At 37.9% G+C, this 16479-nt stretch overlaps 1 protein-coding gene across 1 annotated transcript in view; it reads right to left on the reverse strand.

Moving 5' to 3' along the window:
• The window catches only part of LOC149232968 (2-alkenal reductase (NADP(+)-dependent)-like), a 161931-nt gene extending 152213 nt beyond the window's left edge, over positions 1 to 9718 (reverse strand). The window contains exon 1 of the mRNA XM_089379616.1: positions 9561 to 9718. The gene's annotated coding sequence lies outside the window, so the exon portion shown is untranslated. The remainder of the gene's footprint in view (positions 1 to 9560) is intronic.
• Positions 9719 to 16479: the final 6761 nt, after the last annotated feature.

The following is a 16479-nucleotide window of genomic DNA, read 5'->3' on the forward strand; positions in this document are numbered from 1 at the left end:
CTCAGTCACCTGCATCTAAATCATCTAGGCTGAGGGCCCTTGCTGCCTCTACATTCCCAGGACCCAAAGCAGTAGGAATTTTTTACAGTCATTTCATCTATTTGGGGCAGTGAACTGAGGAGAACCATTCACTGAACTTCAAGCCACTGTTGTTGCAGAAAACTCATCTATTTTCTGAGTATGAAATTCAGATTTTGCAAAGGTCTTGGTTTTCTAAGCAGTGAGTAAATTGGTTATCAGTCCATCAAAGTTTGGAGGCAGTTGAGGATAATTCAATACCTGCATGAATTATCCTCAACTCATGATCTGAAATCACTCGTGAATGATCTCAGTTAATTAATGAAGGTATTACAGACTCAAGTGCTGGGGTGTGCCTATGTTATTTTATGCAACGGATCGATAAGATTGCGAAATACACAGACACTGAAACAGTAAGAGAACACAGTAAGCAAACACATAAACACAACAAATTTAATAAGGAGTTCACCCAATCCTCCTGGGCTACGTCTCCTGGTCCAGCCTTCAGTGGTGGCCTTTCTATTGTGTCTTAAAAAGCAGAGTTTTACAATAGTGAGCTCAAATTGAGTCTCACTTAACAGATAATGATCAGTAGGACTGTACTTGGATCCCCCAAGTCTCTAGAGTACACAGACTCCCCTTACTGAAACTCGACCTCAACTGGTCTCAGTGGTATGAGTCCAATTTGGTACTCAATACCTGACAGGTATACACAAAGGAGTTGCTTGAACCTCTCAAGCCTTCTCTAGAGTTCACAGACTCTCGGACTCTCTCTGTCTCTGTCTGCTCGATGTTGCCTTTGCTCTGCAGGTCAGCTCGGCTTCTCTGTTCTCTGCAATTTTTTTGCTTCTCTCTCTCTTTGCTCTCTTTTACTGCTTCTTCTCCTCCTCTCTGCTTTCTCTGTCTGTTCGTGGCTTAAAGCCAATTTGCTCCCTGACTATTCGTTTCTGCTTCCCAGCTCTCTGGATCTCCTACCTCTGTCCGCTGGAATTCCCCTGCTCTGCGTCATCATCACTATAACGCTTCACAAAGAGGTGGCCACCTGTTTCCTCACGAACTGAGTGTTAGTTCTCTTTGAACGGTCGTTATTTCCGTTGCTCCAAGATCGCCTGCGAAACTGTTCCCTCTGCCAACTCATCAGTCATGCCGGATCTCAAATCTTATCCGCCTCAACCTATTTCCCTGTCGAATCCAGTCATCCATCGGATTGCTTCTCTGCCGTTCATCTGGGGCCTCCAAATCCTACGATCTTCGTCCATATCACGCGGGTAAGTAGCATTCCCTTTACCCACGCGATGAGAGCGGTTTTCTCTCTCATCCGCTGGACACATGTCATCCGTTGTATGGAATCGCGCGGGACTCGGCCGAACCCGCTTACCGCTTGAGGGCCTTCCGATATCCTGCCGATTTTAGCGCGGGGCTCGCCTTCTAATGGAATCGGCTATTTGCGTGTGGTTCTATGCTTTTCCCCGTGACCAAGCGCTCGGGGCTTTCCTTCACTGAGGGGGACGCCTGTGATATGCAATTTAGCGCTAATCACGTATCAGAAACTGCCTCCGTTTCTGGATCTGACTTCCCGTTTTGCCAGTTTGTGCCAGCACACGGTTACCATGGGCCAACGATCTGCGCGCTTGACCGAGGGTCCTCGTTGCTCCGTGCTGACCACAAATTGCCATTGTCCAAAGGTTATTTCTGATAAGCTCGACATCCATAGCACTTTAAAACTTTGGTATGAGTTTTACAGAGTTTAGGAAACTATAAGAGTGTTTAAGGATCCAATTCGGATCAACTCATAATGGAGGTGCCTTCATTTAATAGTTACACATCTCTATTCATGGACTCATCAAAGGAGGGGATACATGCTATGTTTAGGGTTGTTTCAAACCACTCATGGATCTAATCCTGATAATGAACCACAAAGGTTGGTTCAAAACATCGATTCCAACAAACATGAATGCGATGACTCCAGAAGATAACACTACACAGTGGTCAAACAATTATTGCAGTGATTAATTGCCAGAAATAAGGGCACCTCTAATGGGAGTTTCACTAACTCTAAAAGATAAAGAGTTCAAAGCAGTGTTGCCAATATCATGTTAGCGAATATACAAGTGGGGGTTTGGGATATAACTTATCAACAATATTGGGGAAAATATAGAAAAATATCAATGTTAAAAATATAAAAAATGTTCATTTTTATCTTTTTTAAACATCTATAAATACAACAACATCAGACACAAACACATTGCCACAAATAGGAAAATAAGATTGAATAATAAGATGTATAAGATATTAAGATGTCAAGTGATGCAACATACTTTGATACTAAATTCTAATAGTTGTCCTGACTCCCAATTCCTAGCTGATACAAAATCACGACAACAAAAAATAACAAATGTATCTCATGATTCATCATCATGAGTCATCTAGACTCTACAATGAGTATCATCGATCCCCTCTCTCCCTTTTACATGCAAAAGTAACAATGCTTCCTTTGGAAGCAATATGTGTTGGGAATGAGGTGAAAGGAGTTGGTGCTGAGATGAAAGCCATGGTGAAAGTGAAATGTATTCTAATAACTACCTACCTCAATGTAGGTAGTGGCCATGATGCACTTTCAATCTTCTCCTCCAAAGGTCTATTCACTGGAAGTGGAAAAGTATCCTCCTCTTCCTTGCAAACCCTCACCCCTCCTGTGGTGTATCAATAGAACTATAGAAACAGTAGATCGGAATCAATCCGCACTCCATAATATCTTCAGTTCACTCATAGCAATGAAAACATAGGATTTCCCATAGTTAGTTTGATGAAAGACAATGACGCACTCCTCAGTTATTAATCCATAAATCTATTTACGAATTGAGTTTAAAACATAAAAAATAAATTAAAAAAAAAACAAAAATCAAGTCTTAAAGGGACATTGATGTGAATGGGGTGATATTTTCCATCAGCCCACAATACTATCAAAAAATATCACAATAATATCAGTGATAACAAAATATCATGATATTTTAGGGTGATAATATGGAAGCTTTAAAAACTCACGATAATTCCAATATTATAGCGACATTGGCAAGAATAGTTCTAAGTTTACAAAGCAATCAGGGATTTCAAAACATCTCCCATCTTATCTTGTTTTCTTGCTTATCACGTTCAAAATATGGTAGCAGCATAGGAGAGTGTTCTCCATGTTCTTGAAGAGTTGGTTACGAATTTGTCATTCATCATGGATGTAATATCAGGATCGTTAATGCAAAGATCTTATCTTCGAGAATCAAGAAACCATTTAACATAGAGTGTGGACTAGTCTATTAATGTTTTGAGCTACTATATGTTTTACTTGACATTTTATTTGTTCGCAAAGTAGGATTTACTAATCTAGTTGCAGATTTCCTTCTTATTTTACTGCATCACCCAACTCTTTGAGGCACTCGTCCAACCAAGGAGAAAAGAGAGTGCTCCAGCATCTTCACAATCCTTTTATTCATTTATTTAACCCAATTTTTGGTTCAGCTCTACTATTTACTCACAGATTCACCCCCGGGCAGCATATTGACACAGGGAACTGTGTTTTCCAACAAATTTATGTGCTTCTTGCCTTTTAATTTGCTGATTCATTATTTAACTTACATTTTCTACACATGGCAGCAAGCTGATTTTCACATCTAAGGCTCGATTTAACCTCTAAAGTTTGCTATTTTAGCCTCCAGATCCCTAGGGACACCTCCCTAAGACTGGAAAAGCACGAGCCCGAAGCAAGAAGAAACCAGCCAAGGTGACAGTGTGGATTGGCCTCTTGATTGTTCCACCTAAAGACCCTTTGTAACCCAGTGGCAAATAATTGGGATCCGTATAAGTGCCAACAACATCTAGGACTTTTTTTCATTTGTTGTTGTTTTGGCTTTTGGGCAGGAGGGAAGGGCTCTCTTTTTTCATGAGGAGACATTATCTCAAATCGGGTACTTCTCCCAACAAACAAGCGAGCATCTGCAGAAATATCGTGCATTTTCATCAATGTTATCAAAATCATCAGACCAATTCTGGGGTTTTCAATTCAAAACCAACCCTTTAAACCAGAAATGGCCAGATCAATATGGGGTGGGTCTTTCTAGTCTAACCAAATCCATACCATTACATCATGGATCCACTAAGAACACTTTAAAAAGAACTAAAATTTAAATGATAAGAATAAAAATAAATAAAACCCTAAACCTAAATCTGAACCCCTCCTCCTATCTATTAATAAAACACGTTAAAAAGAAAATAAAATTAAAATAATAAAAAATAATGTAAAACATAAAACCCTAAACCTAATTTTAAACCCCTCCACTATCTATTTAGTGATGCACCCCCTTTCATTTATTTCACGCCATTTACTTTATTGATTTTAAATTTTTGAGCTTGTGAAGGATTTAGTAGAATCATCTGAATCCCCTACCTCCAACTATGTATTTGGCAAGAAAGATGTTGGAAACCAAACACCCCACCATTTGATGGACTCTATGTGCAACACTGTTTGGACCTCATGCACATTGGCAAAATTAAGTGGGTGAAGAGGTGTAATTTGTTTAAACTACGGATTACACTTAGTGCTATTTTGTTATATTCACCCTTCCTTGATATATAATGAGAAAACTTAGCACATTTGGGTATAATGGTTTGGATTCACATGGATATACAAAAATATTTTTTAAACCATTTGAATATTTTGGTAGTTTTCGATTAACAACGTTCATGTTCACCCTTTTCACCAGTTGCAGTTAGGGTTCACTTCAGTGCCAATTTTTGGGATTGACCAGTTTGGTCGATGGTTATGTCCTTATAGCAATGGCTTTGGTATGGGGAAGGTGTTCCCATGTTGGGGATGAATCCTTCAACAACATAGCTCAAACTTCAAGGTGGAAAATAAAAATGTTAAGGCCAATGAAGACAAACTACAAATTTGAAAATAGGAAATCCTTAATAGATGAATTACAAAATAGCCCATAAATATAATAGTTGTGAACAACCAAGATCTACAGTCAGTTACCATTGTCATTAATATATTCGAGGATTATATAGATGTGTCTACATGGTCATCCCATGATTAGAAACGAATTCCACCAAGGTTGTATGCACTCGCAATTGAATAAATTCCAAAACCATAACATGTTAATAGAAGACCATATAGAATGAATCCTAGGTATGTTGTGCAAATGGACCAGGAAATCCAAAAGTTGTGAGTTGTCAAAACTATCTTCAACGTTTCCTAAAGTAAATAGGTATCAAGGGGTAACAAAACAACAAGTATTTGGGATCACATGCAGATCTTAGGTGAATTTGACAAAAGAGTACCCCTTTGGCAGAATCTTAGCCAAATGGCAGTGTGTGTGAGCTTTAAAAAAAGCACTTTCAAAAAAATAAAAATAAAAATTGCTACTATATTTTTTGTTAAGTAGGTTGCACTCTAGACAGCAGATCTAGGGATCTTGTCAATACAAGAACTACAAGTAGGAGGTGCCTATGGTGTCTAAGTCAAGGGGTAGTGTCCCATCCTGATCTGCTATTATATGAAGATATAGTTTCCAACTCACAAGGTACTATTACATGAAGAAGTAGTTTCCACCCCACAAGGTGCCTCTTAAGCAACTATAGGCCAATGCAAAAGAGATCAAAGACCGAATCCAAGCACCCAAAAAAGTGTCTTGAAAAAGGGGGAGAAAGGCCCTTGTACATAAATCTCATTCACCAAAGTGGGAAATTCGACAAGTAAAGTACAACACCATAATTTATGTGTTTCTTGATTAGTGACCTTCAAAATATAGTATATACCTTGCAATGGTGGATACTTCAACTTGTAAAATGGCAACTGATAGGTTTTAATTATCTAAACCTTCGGACCAAAGGGTCCTTCATAATTATTCTCATGCTTACAAAAGGACAGGGGAAGGACCTTTAAATGGAATTTTAATTCATAGATATGAGGTATTGATTCTTAAAAAGAGTTTTTTTTTAAGACCACAATGTGGATCCATCATTGCCTATTATTGTTAAGGCTCTGGAAAGAGTAGATCCTAGAACATATTTGAAATGGAAACGCAGTCAAGTTATTCATCAAGCTTTAGTCCCAAGAGTTAGCTCAAGCGATCTAGAGCCAGACATGAATTTCTTTGATATTGTTGTTAGTTGTTGTTGATCACGGGTTTGACTCTCTTCAATTCCTTTGGGGTGAGGTCCCGTAATCAGGGCCAATGGTTTACCTGGTTTACCATCCACAAAATGTGGAGAAGTACTCGGAGGCTTTCCATGCTTTCATTCCAAGTATTAAAAAAAAAAGGTTATTCATCAAGCTTTCCAAAATAACCAAATCAAAAGTGATACACCTGCTCTGACAAGATATACGGACTCATGAACCTAAAATTCCCTTTAGGTGCCAAACCTGTCATGAACACGGGCACCCAGTAAAAGGCTACTCAAGGTGGGAAAACCAATGTCAAGAGTTTCAACGACGTGAAATATAAATCTAAATGCAAAGAAGAAATGGGAAATAAAAACAAGAGGCCTAGACAAATGATTTGAATAAATTTGAGGTGTTGAATGAAGTGGAAGAGGACGAAGAGCCAACCCAAAGGGCACAAGCTACTCAAGCAAGGAGGAAAGGACCTGAAGAAAACCAATAAACCCACCACAAGATTCAGATATGAGTCTTGCAACCAAATATTTAATCCTGCAGCCTTTGCAACCCAATCTTGCAACCTCCAAGCTAAATTAAAAGAGTTGGTGAAAAAGATGGAGGTATCAACAATGATCAATTAGGGGCAGAGGAGGAACAAGACCCAGAGTGTAATGCCCCACTTAAATCTTATCCTACAAATTTTGTTAATGTTTACATTATCTAAAAATATTGAGAAATATTAGTCTAATATAAAATTCATGATTTCCATTATTCAAATTCCCCACTTACCTTCTCAAATTGAATATTAGGTAGGATATGGTCTCCTTCCATTATTTCAAAATATATGTATTCATTTCACATTACCCAATGTACCCTCACATTTACTAAGGAGAAGACATGGTCCTCTCCATGTAATTACATCTCACATTCCCCAATGTACCCTCACATTTACTTGGGAGAAGACATAGTCCTCTCCATCTTATTATCAATATATATATTCATTTCACATTCCCCAATGTACCCTCACATTTACTAAGGAGAAGACATGGTCCTCTCCATGTAATTACATCTCACATTCCCCAATGTACCCTCACATTTACTTGGGAGAAGACATAGTCCTCTCCATTTAATTATCAATATATATATATATACACCTCACATTCCCAAATGTGCTTTTCAGATTTACTTGGGAGAAGACATGATATTTTTCCATTAAATTCTCAATTTTATATTCATGTCACATTTCCAAATGTACTCCTAGCTTACTTGGGAGAAGAGAAGTCAATTGTAAGGATGGATGAGAAGTTAATGACATTAATGAGAGGTGGTTGAGATGGAGAAGGGAAGCAGGGTATAAAAAGGGAAGGGGGAAGGAAGAAAGGAGGTGGGGGTCTTGCTTATGATTGTGGGGGTTGGTTGTGATTGTTTGGGCTTGTTGTGTTTTTGGAGACCTTAGGAACCTATGGAGGTTTCTTGGGTTGTTGAAAGGAGGGAAGTATTGTTATCTTGGTTTGGATCTTTCATTTGGACACACACTACATCTGGTTGGACTTGGGCTCGAAGGGCTAGGGAACCTGTGGAGGTTTCCTGGGCTAGGAATTATTTCCTAGTTGGCTGGGAGGTAAATCCGGTTGGGTCTGTAAAGAGAAGCGTTCAGTAGGACAGAGGTATCTCCATCAGCCACCGGTACAGGTATTCCTCCATAGACTACTCTTGTAAAGTTAATTAGAATGAAATATTCATTTTAATTTATGTTAATTAAAATGTAAATGTCAAGATTTTATTTGTTTAAAAGCCGTGTAAGTAGGTAAGTTAAAGCCTCTTATCGCATTTAATTACAGAAGAAATTAGATCTATTAGCAGACCCTAGGGAGGTCTCTTACACAGAGTGTAGGAAAACAGGAGGCAAGAACAAAAGGAATGTACAGGAGGACAATCAAGGGAATCAGAACAACACTGCAAAACTTAGAGAACAACCAGAAGAAGAACAAGGAGAGCAGCATCAGCAGAATATGAAAGAAGAAGCTCCTATGACGGAAAAAGTAGAGATAGGACTCATAACAATGGAGTATGATCGGAATCTCCCGGAATTCTTTTTAAAAAAAACTAAAGGAGTTTCAGTCCAAGTTTAAGACAGTCAACGAAAAGTGAGGCATCCTCAAAAATCAATGATCTCTTCCTTTAATCTCAAAATTTAGATCCCCATAACACATAACGACAAACCAGTAGACCTAAAAGTCAACTTCATATCCACATTTGGAAAAGCACAAACCGAGGGAGGTTTATCTCCAGAATAGCCAAGATCTTTCAAAATGAAGGTTATCTCATGAAACATACGGGGTTAAACAACCATTGAAAGACGGGGCTGTAGAAAAGAAAAATCTCAATGGAAAAAACGAACATCCACTTACTTCATGAGACTAAAATACAGCATATAAGAAATTGAAGGATTCATTCACCAAACTTGGAGGAAATTTAGCTTTTCTAGCAAATAGTTCAAGAGGGTTTTGTAGGGGGATAGCAATTTTTTGGCGAACCACTAAATACAGGTCAGAAAATGAAGATAAGAAAGGCAGTAAATAGCGGCAACTTGGTGTCAGTGGCTGAAGAGATATAGGGCAGACTCACAAATCTGTATAACCCTACTAACTTCAGCAAAGACTGCTGAGGCGAATTGATCAACTATGCTTAATACACCCATTATGGCGAATTGAGAAGACTCTCATCTGGGTATATTTTATGAATATCATTTACCTTACAGTGTGATAACACGCTTTGTATCAGCTGATGCAGTTCTTTTGCTGATGGGGGCAATGCAGCCATAATTTGACTCATCAGCAAAAGAAGTGCATCTTTAATGGGGCCTTTCCAGAGCATCGTGAAACTACAGTCCTACCTTGTAGGGATGCATCAGGACAACAAAGTAATTCCTTGTAACGGCACTGGTTTGCACGTTGGGCAAAACTAAATTGTTAACAATGGTGGTTTGCTCAGTGGGTAAAAATAAGTTGCTAATGCAGGGTCTACATAGGTTTAATAGCATACTGGTAAATTCATGGAAGCAGAGCAGGGTTGACATAGGTTTAATAGCATACTGGTAAATTCATGGAAGCAGAGCAGTACAGAAAAGCGAAGAGAATTCAACCCAGACAGTGAAATACATATATCCCAATTCTGCTCTATCATCAAAGGGAATTCCGCCTCCATACATATATCCCAATTCTGCTGTATCATCAAAGGGAATTCGGCCTACATAGTAACTGATAGCCGATTAAACTACTACATTGATGTATATATCCTAATTCTGCTCTACCATTTTCAAATGTTCAACAAATACAAAACATGCAGCACATACATTAACACAGAGACAGACGCATGCAGCACATACCTTAACACAGAGACAGACGCGTGAAGTTGAAGCTTGCAAACACAATAATCGCACACGTAGTTCAAATTGAAGCTTGCCAACACAATAATCGCACAATAACCAGACATATTAATTGTTATTATATAGTTTTTTTATTGGGTCGTATTTAGGGTTGGCCATCATGGAAAAATAATTTACTGAGCACTGAGATATTGTTTAACATGATAATTCGAGATATGGGTTTTGTCAGGTGTTGATGTAACCTCCACAATTTATTTCCACTTTTTTTAATAAAATTTTAATAACCTTCACAATCACACGTAGTTCAAATTGAAGCTTGCCAACACAATAATCGCACAATAACCAGACATATTAATTGTTATTATATAGTTTTTTTATTGGGTCGTATTTAGGGTTGGCCATCATGGAAAAATAATTTACTGAGCACTGAGATATTGTTTAACATGATAATTCGAGATATGGGTTTTGTCAGGTGTTGATGTAACCTCCACAATTTATTTCCACTTTTTTTTAATAAAATTTTAATAACCTTCGCAATTAATTTTAATAATTTAAGAGTGGTTTAAAATAATCTAAATGGTAAATGGAATAAAGTTGTGTATTTTATTATTAAAAATAAAGTTAGTTGAAAAGAAATAATATACATCTTTGTGTCTTCAGAATTAATTTTAATAATTTAAGAGTATAAAATAATCTAAATTATAAATTGAATAAAGTTGTGTTTCTTATCCATCTAAATTGTAAATGGAATAAAGTTGTGTATTTTATTATTAAAAATAAAGTTAGTTGAAAAGAAATAATATACATCCTTGTGTCTTCAGAATTAATTTTAATAATTTAAGAGTATAAAATAATCTAAATTATAAATTGAATAAAGTTGTGTTTCCTATCAATCTAAATTGTAAATGGAATAAAGTTGTGTATTTTATTATTAAAAATAAAGTTAGTTGAAAAGAAATAATATACATCCTTGTGTCTTCAGAATTAATTTTAATAATTTAAGAGTATAAAATAATCAAAATCATAAATTGAATAAAGTTGTGTTTAATAAAGTTGTGTTTCCTATCAATCTAAATTGTAAATGGAATAAAGTTGTGTATTTTATTATTAAAAATAAAGTTAGTTGAAAAGAAATAATATACATCCTTGTGTCTTCAGAATTAATTATATTAATTTAAGAGTATAAAATAATTTAAATTATAAATTGAATAAAGTTGTGTTTAATAAAGTTGTGTTTCCTATCCATCTAAATTGTAAATGGAATAAAGTTGTGTATTTTATTATTAAAAATAAAGTTAGTTGAAAAGAAATAATATACATCCTTGTGTCTTCAGAATTAATTTTAATAATTTAAGAGTATAAAATAATCAAAATCATAAATTGAATAAAGTTGTGTTTAATAAAGTTGTGTTTCCTATCAATCTAAATTGTAAATGGAATAAAGTTGTGTATTTTATTATTAAAAATAAAGTTAGTTGAAAAGAAATAATATACATCCTTTTGTCTTCAGAATTAATTATATTAATTTAAGAGTATAAAATAATCTAAATTATAAATTGAATAAAGTTGTGTTTAATAAAGTTGTGTTTCCTATCCATCTAAATTGTAAATGGAATAAAGTTGTGTATTTTATTATTACAAATAAAGTTAGTTGAAAAGAAATAATATACATCCTTGTGTCTTCAGAATTAATTTTAGTAATTTAAGAGTATAAAATAATCTAAATTATAAATTGAATAAAGTTGTGCTTCCTATCAATCTAAATTGTAAATGGAATAAAGTTGTGTATTTTATTATTAAAAATAAAATTAGTTGAAAAGAAATAATATACATCCTTGTGTCTTCATAATTAATTTTAATAATTTAAGAGTATAAAATAATCTAAATTATAAATTGAATAAAGTTGTGTTTCCTATCAATCTAAATTGTAAATGGAATAAAATTGTGTATTTTATTATTAAAAATAAAGTTAGTTGAAAAGAAATAATATACATCCTTGTGTCTTCAGAATTAATTTTAATAATTTAAGAGTATAAAATAATCTAAATTATAAATTGAATAAAGTTGTGTTTCCTATCAATCTAAATTGTAAATGGAATAAAGTTGTGTATTTTATTATTAAAAATAAAGTTAGTTGAAAAGAAATAATATACATCCTTGTGTCTTCAGAATTAATTATATTAATTTAAGAGTATAAAATAATCTAAATTATAAATTGAATAAAGTTGTGTTTAATAAAGTTGTGTTTCCTATCCATCTAAATTGTAAATGGAATAAAGTTGTGTATTTTATTATTAAAAATAAAGTTAGTTGAAAAGAAATAATATACATCCTTGTGTCTTCAGAATTAATTTTAATAATTTAAGAGTATAAAATAATCTAAATTACAAATTGAATAAAGTTGTGTTTACATAACCGAGTCACCTTCAACACAGACCCGAGAGGAGGATAAGTACCCATCAATGGCTGAGAGAGAAGGTACACATTTCATAACCCGAGAGGAGGGAAAAGAAAAGAACCGTTCAATATATACCAGAGAGAATAGAAAGGCCATACCCTCCTAACTTGCCTATACCGAAAAATGGAATGTTACTACATGCACTTACTGTACGGAGCACACGTTCCTACCTCGATCAAATGGATGCTACGATGATGCATTGGGGATCATGCGCCTTACACACAGTGCTAGTCAGATAGTGCTGGTAGTGGGTGATGTCGGAGATTGATTGCCCACGTCCTTTGAGAGGAGTGGCGGAGAACAACAACCATCTATCAAGAGGGGAAGTAGACGGAAAAAGCCGCAGTACTTGCCTTAAGGTCATTGCTAAGAGCTGTCAGTAATTGCCAGGAGGTCGACAAAAGAAAGTAGTCACCGACGATACCCAATCTCATTAACAGTTGGTCGACAATAAAGATGTGCTTATTATAAACCGGTCCATCAACAGAAGGTCATAGCTGCATTTCCAGTATCATTGGTAGGAAGGAGGTCAACATTGCTAGCTAGGAGGGGGTGGTCATTGCAAGTCTCATTTACTATCACATTGCCAGAAAGAAAGTCAACATAGAAGGGCAATGCTAATAGATGCCGGTAGTCGATGCCAGGTGTTTATTTCGTCCATGCCCAGTGGAAATGACAGGTTTCTATGCACTCGATCCAAGAGCCAATCCAAGAGCTGATTCAGGTGTCGAGTATGCAAGCCCGGTATCCCATCCTATGAGCCTAAATAATGGTCGAGGGTGAAAGACGAAACTGAGGTACGAGGGTGAGGAGCGTTAAGCAGCTCACCTGACGACCTAAGAAGGAGGGTGAGGGGCGAGGATAGGAGCCGCTCGACTGTATGGGAGAGGTTTTCTTAATCTGTTCCAACAAGACTTTGTGCCCGATCCAAACCTGCCTGGCCAAACCTGCCTGGTAGGCAATAAATCAATATAGTAGTCTGGTGGGACCATGGCTCTAAATCAATATCACGTGTATGAAACCAACTTGTATCTCTCTTTCATCTGGTGGGGAACGTGGGGGGGTCATCTCCTGTTGGCTAGTGATGTAGGGCCCGCCCGCCCCTCCCGAAAGATTGCTGCAGCCGTCAAGTTGTTCATCGTGGGAAGTTCGCAAGAAGAGATAGATCGATGGGTACACAATATCTTGATCAACGGGTAGTTCTTTGCATTCAGGTTCATAGGTTGGGTAGCAAGAGAGAAAGACCTGCAGCATCGACGAAAGGTATAAATTGATAGATCAGTAAGGTAGGTAGCATAATATAGGAGAACAGGTAGAGAGAATACTTCAGGCGGGTAGCAAGATCTTCAATCTAATGCAAGCAGCATTATCTATCTCAAGCAGGTAGGTTCCTCCTGCTGGTGGGCTTTCGATTCACTGTGGAAAGCTTCCTTCCGTCCAATCAACCACCTCCTTCTATTGACCAACCTCCCCCATGCATCATCAATTAATCTAGCAAGCAAACGCAAGAAGCCAACCAGCCAGCAATACAAGCTAGCGATCTACGAGCAATCCCAAGTAAGTCTAATCAAGCAAGCATCGTTGCAGCGTTTAGAGCCACCAGAAGCAGCGCTTTTCATAGCACCATTCACAGGATCAATAAGCAAAGCCAAGTGTAGAGACAGAGATAGATTCTGTTTCTATATATTGATCCCGATTTTGATGTTGTTAATGCGTTATTATCTTGATCCTGCAAATTACCTACAAGGACCAGCATACTCACTAGGACCAGGTCCAGCAGCAGATCCAGAAGATCCAGCGGTCATTATTTGAAAGCAGCGCGAGTTGCACGAGCAGTTCAAGATCCACCAATATATAAAGCAGGTATCAAGTCGAAAATCTCAAGAGAAGGTCTAATCAGGTAGGTATCTATATGTTTTCAACCTTAGAAATAGACACTTAGCTGAGCAGAAGCGAAGCTGTGATTCATTATATATGTAATATATTCATATCTATTGGAAAGGAAGAGGCACTTATAAAGCAGAGCGTAAGCGAAGAATTGGTTGATTGGACCAGGGCGAAGGGCATGGGACTACAGTGAAACTGATAACGCGCCATGCGCGTGTACTCTTTAGATATTGTCTTTTCTATGGTATTGTTGAAGAGTAAGAAGCATATGTTATATGAGCATCTATGAGGTATGAATGTATGGTATATATTTGAAGTGGGTACGAACTATTGTTGTGAAACGACTAGCTAATATCAACACTGCCCATAAGGCAAATAGAACCAGCTATGTGTGTATATCGGCAATGATCGGCTCTTCTGACTATGATTGACTAATTGGCACGGACTCAACGTCATGTACTGACTGTTACAGTACACATAGAGGGGGATTGAATGGCGGAGGTTTGAACATCTTTCGATGGCGGCCTTATAGTCGAGAGTTCGGCAAGCTCACCCTACCGGGCCTCTCCTCACATGTTACCTCTCCTTTTAGTCAAGAGTTCGGCTTGCTCACCCTCACCCTGTCGGGCAAAGACCCGAGGACCCATGCTTAGCTTATTGAGGAAGCTTATTGAGTTAGCTTATCTCTTTCGAGGAAGGACAGAATGATTACCAAGTTTGGGTTGACCAAGGTTTGCCAAGATCGAGATTGGATTTACAACCCAATTCATGAATTATTTACTGAGATTAGCGCACTATAGGATCGACTATAGGATTAACTTAGGTATCAACTATAGGTAATCAAATCATGTGCCGTTTATGGAATCAAGATTAGTGGGATGAACCAAATGGGCACATCCATGCTCATAAACAATTCGGTATAGAAACAAATGCTCACATGCATGGGAAGCAACTGGATAAAGCTAATGTCGTAGAACACGCTCAATGGCCATTCATAGGGAATCAAAACCTGAGTTTTAGCTATTGCTTCCTTGCTTTATGCCTAAAGAACCAATAGATTCTAGTTTGGCAGGGCTAGGTACCGAGCTGGTAAATTATCCTCTGCGAACGTGGCGTATGGGGATGGGAATTTAGACTTAATGAACCTGGCCTTCTCTTTATAGGGGTGCTAGATTCTCCCTATAGCCAGCAAAGCCAGACAAGCCCACTAAGCAAGCTCTTCTTCGCACGCGCCTTTCATTCCCGCTTCTTTCTTCCAATTTCAAGCGCACCTTGCCGAAGTACTTATCGATTCCTTACCCACCATCCCTCACCCATCGGAATGAGTGAGTGACTTCGTCCCTAAAGGACCCTTTAGGGGGCTCGACTGATAAGGAGAGGAGAGATTGAAAGGCCAAAAGGTAGGAGGGAGAGGTAGGAGATGGCATAATGACATATATAATGATATATCTCTTTGTATACGATATTCTTCTCCAGTTCCTCTCCTGTTAGTCAAGCCCTCTCCTTATTAGTCGAGCGTTCGTTCCTCTCCCATAGGTCGAGTCACTTAACGTACCTCACCCTGCCAGCCCTCACCATCGGGATAGTGAGTGACTCCGTCCCTTGATGCTTATTGGGTGGTGGGCTTTTGGTCGAGCCTGTTGTCGCACCCTTCAAAGCCATCCATTTATTGAACAACTAGCAAAGCGCTCTGTCCCGCTTTTTATGTGTCTCACCTAGCCTCTCCTGCCTCGTAGCTCTCTTATCTGCGCCTAAGCTTACATGAATTTTTGTCTTTTATGATCCTGACCTCGAAACCAGGATGATTAGACTAATAAAAACAATCTGACCTGGGCTCAGCAGCATGAGCATAGACCCATGGGTCAGACACCTTTAGTGATTTTGATTTCCCGGGCTTAGATACCTTCTCGATTGAACGGGCTAGTAGACCCCTATAAACGTCTGGTTATTTTGACTTTCATGACTTGCCTGTGGGGAACCCTTAATGCCATGACTTTCCCTCCCATCTTTATAACAAGTTTATAACACCCTTGAATCACTCGACTGACTGCTCGGCAGACTCGCTACTTGTCTCAAAACGAAGAACTACTACTGCAAGTCTTGGTCCGGTTGGTACTTATCTTGGCTTAGTTGGCACACAGACTACTTAAAGGAAGGAATATCGGGCTTAAAACAAGCATTCAAGTCCAATTAGCTCAGAATAAACAAGCTCAGCAACAATGGTTCCTGGTACAGATTGAGAAGATGGTTCAGGTTCCGTTCCTAATCCTGATCCTCTCATTAGTAAAGATCTTGGTCTTGGTTCAGGCATTGATGACTTGGGCTTGGAAAGAACATCAGTACTTGTTGGCTCAACAAAAGCTGTACAATAAGCTTCAACACTCTGACACACTTACTCAGTCGAGTGTTGCGCATCTTAACCTGTGGCATCTCAAAAAAGTAATCTTCCTTCCCTCCCCCCTCCTGGCATAGTACTCCTTGTTCTCTTCCCTTGCCTTCTTCGCGTTCGGCTTAGGAACCCTTGCTTACTTATTTATATCTTAAACTGAAAGATAGGCAGGAACATAAGTCAGA

Source organism: Pinus tabuliformis, chromosome J (assembly GCF_031772625.1).
Source record: "Pinus tabuliformis cultivar Carrire ecotype Pingquan chromosome J, CPIR1, whole genome shotgun sequence".
NCBI classification, from domain to species: Eukaryota; Viridiplantae; Streptophyta; class Pinopsida; order Pinales; family Pinaceae; genus Pinus; species Pinus tabuliformis.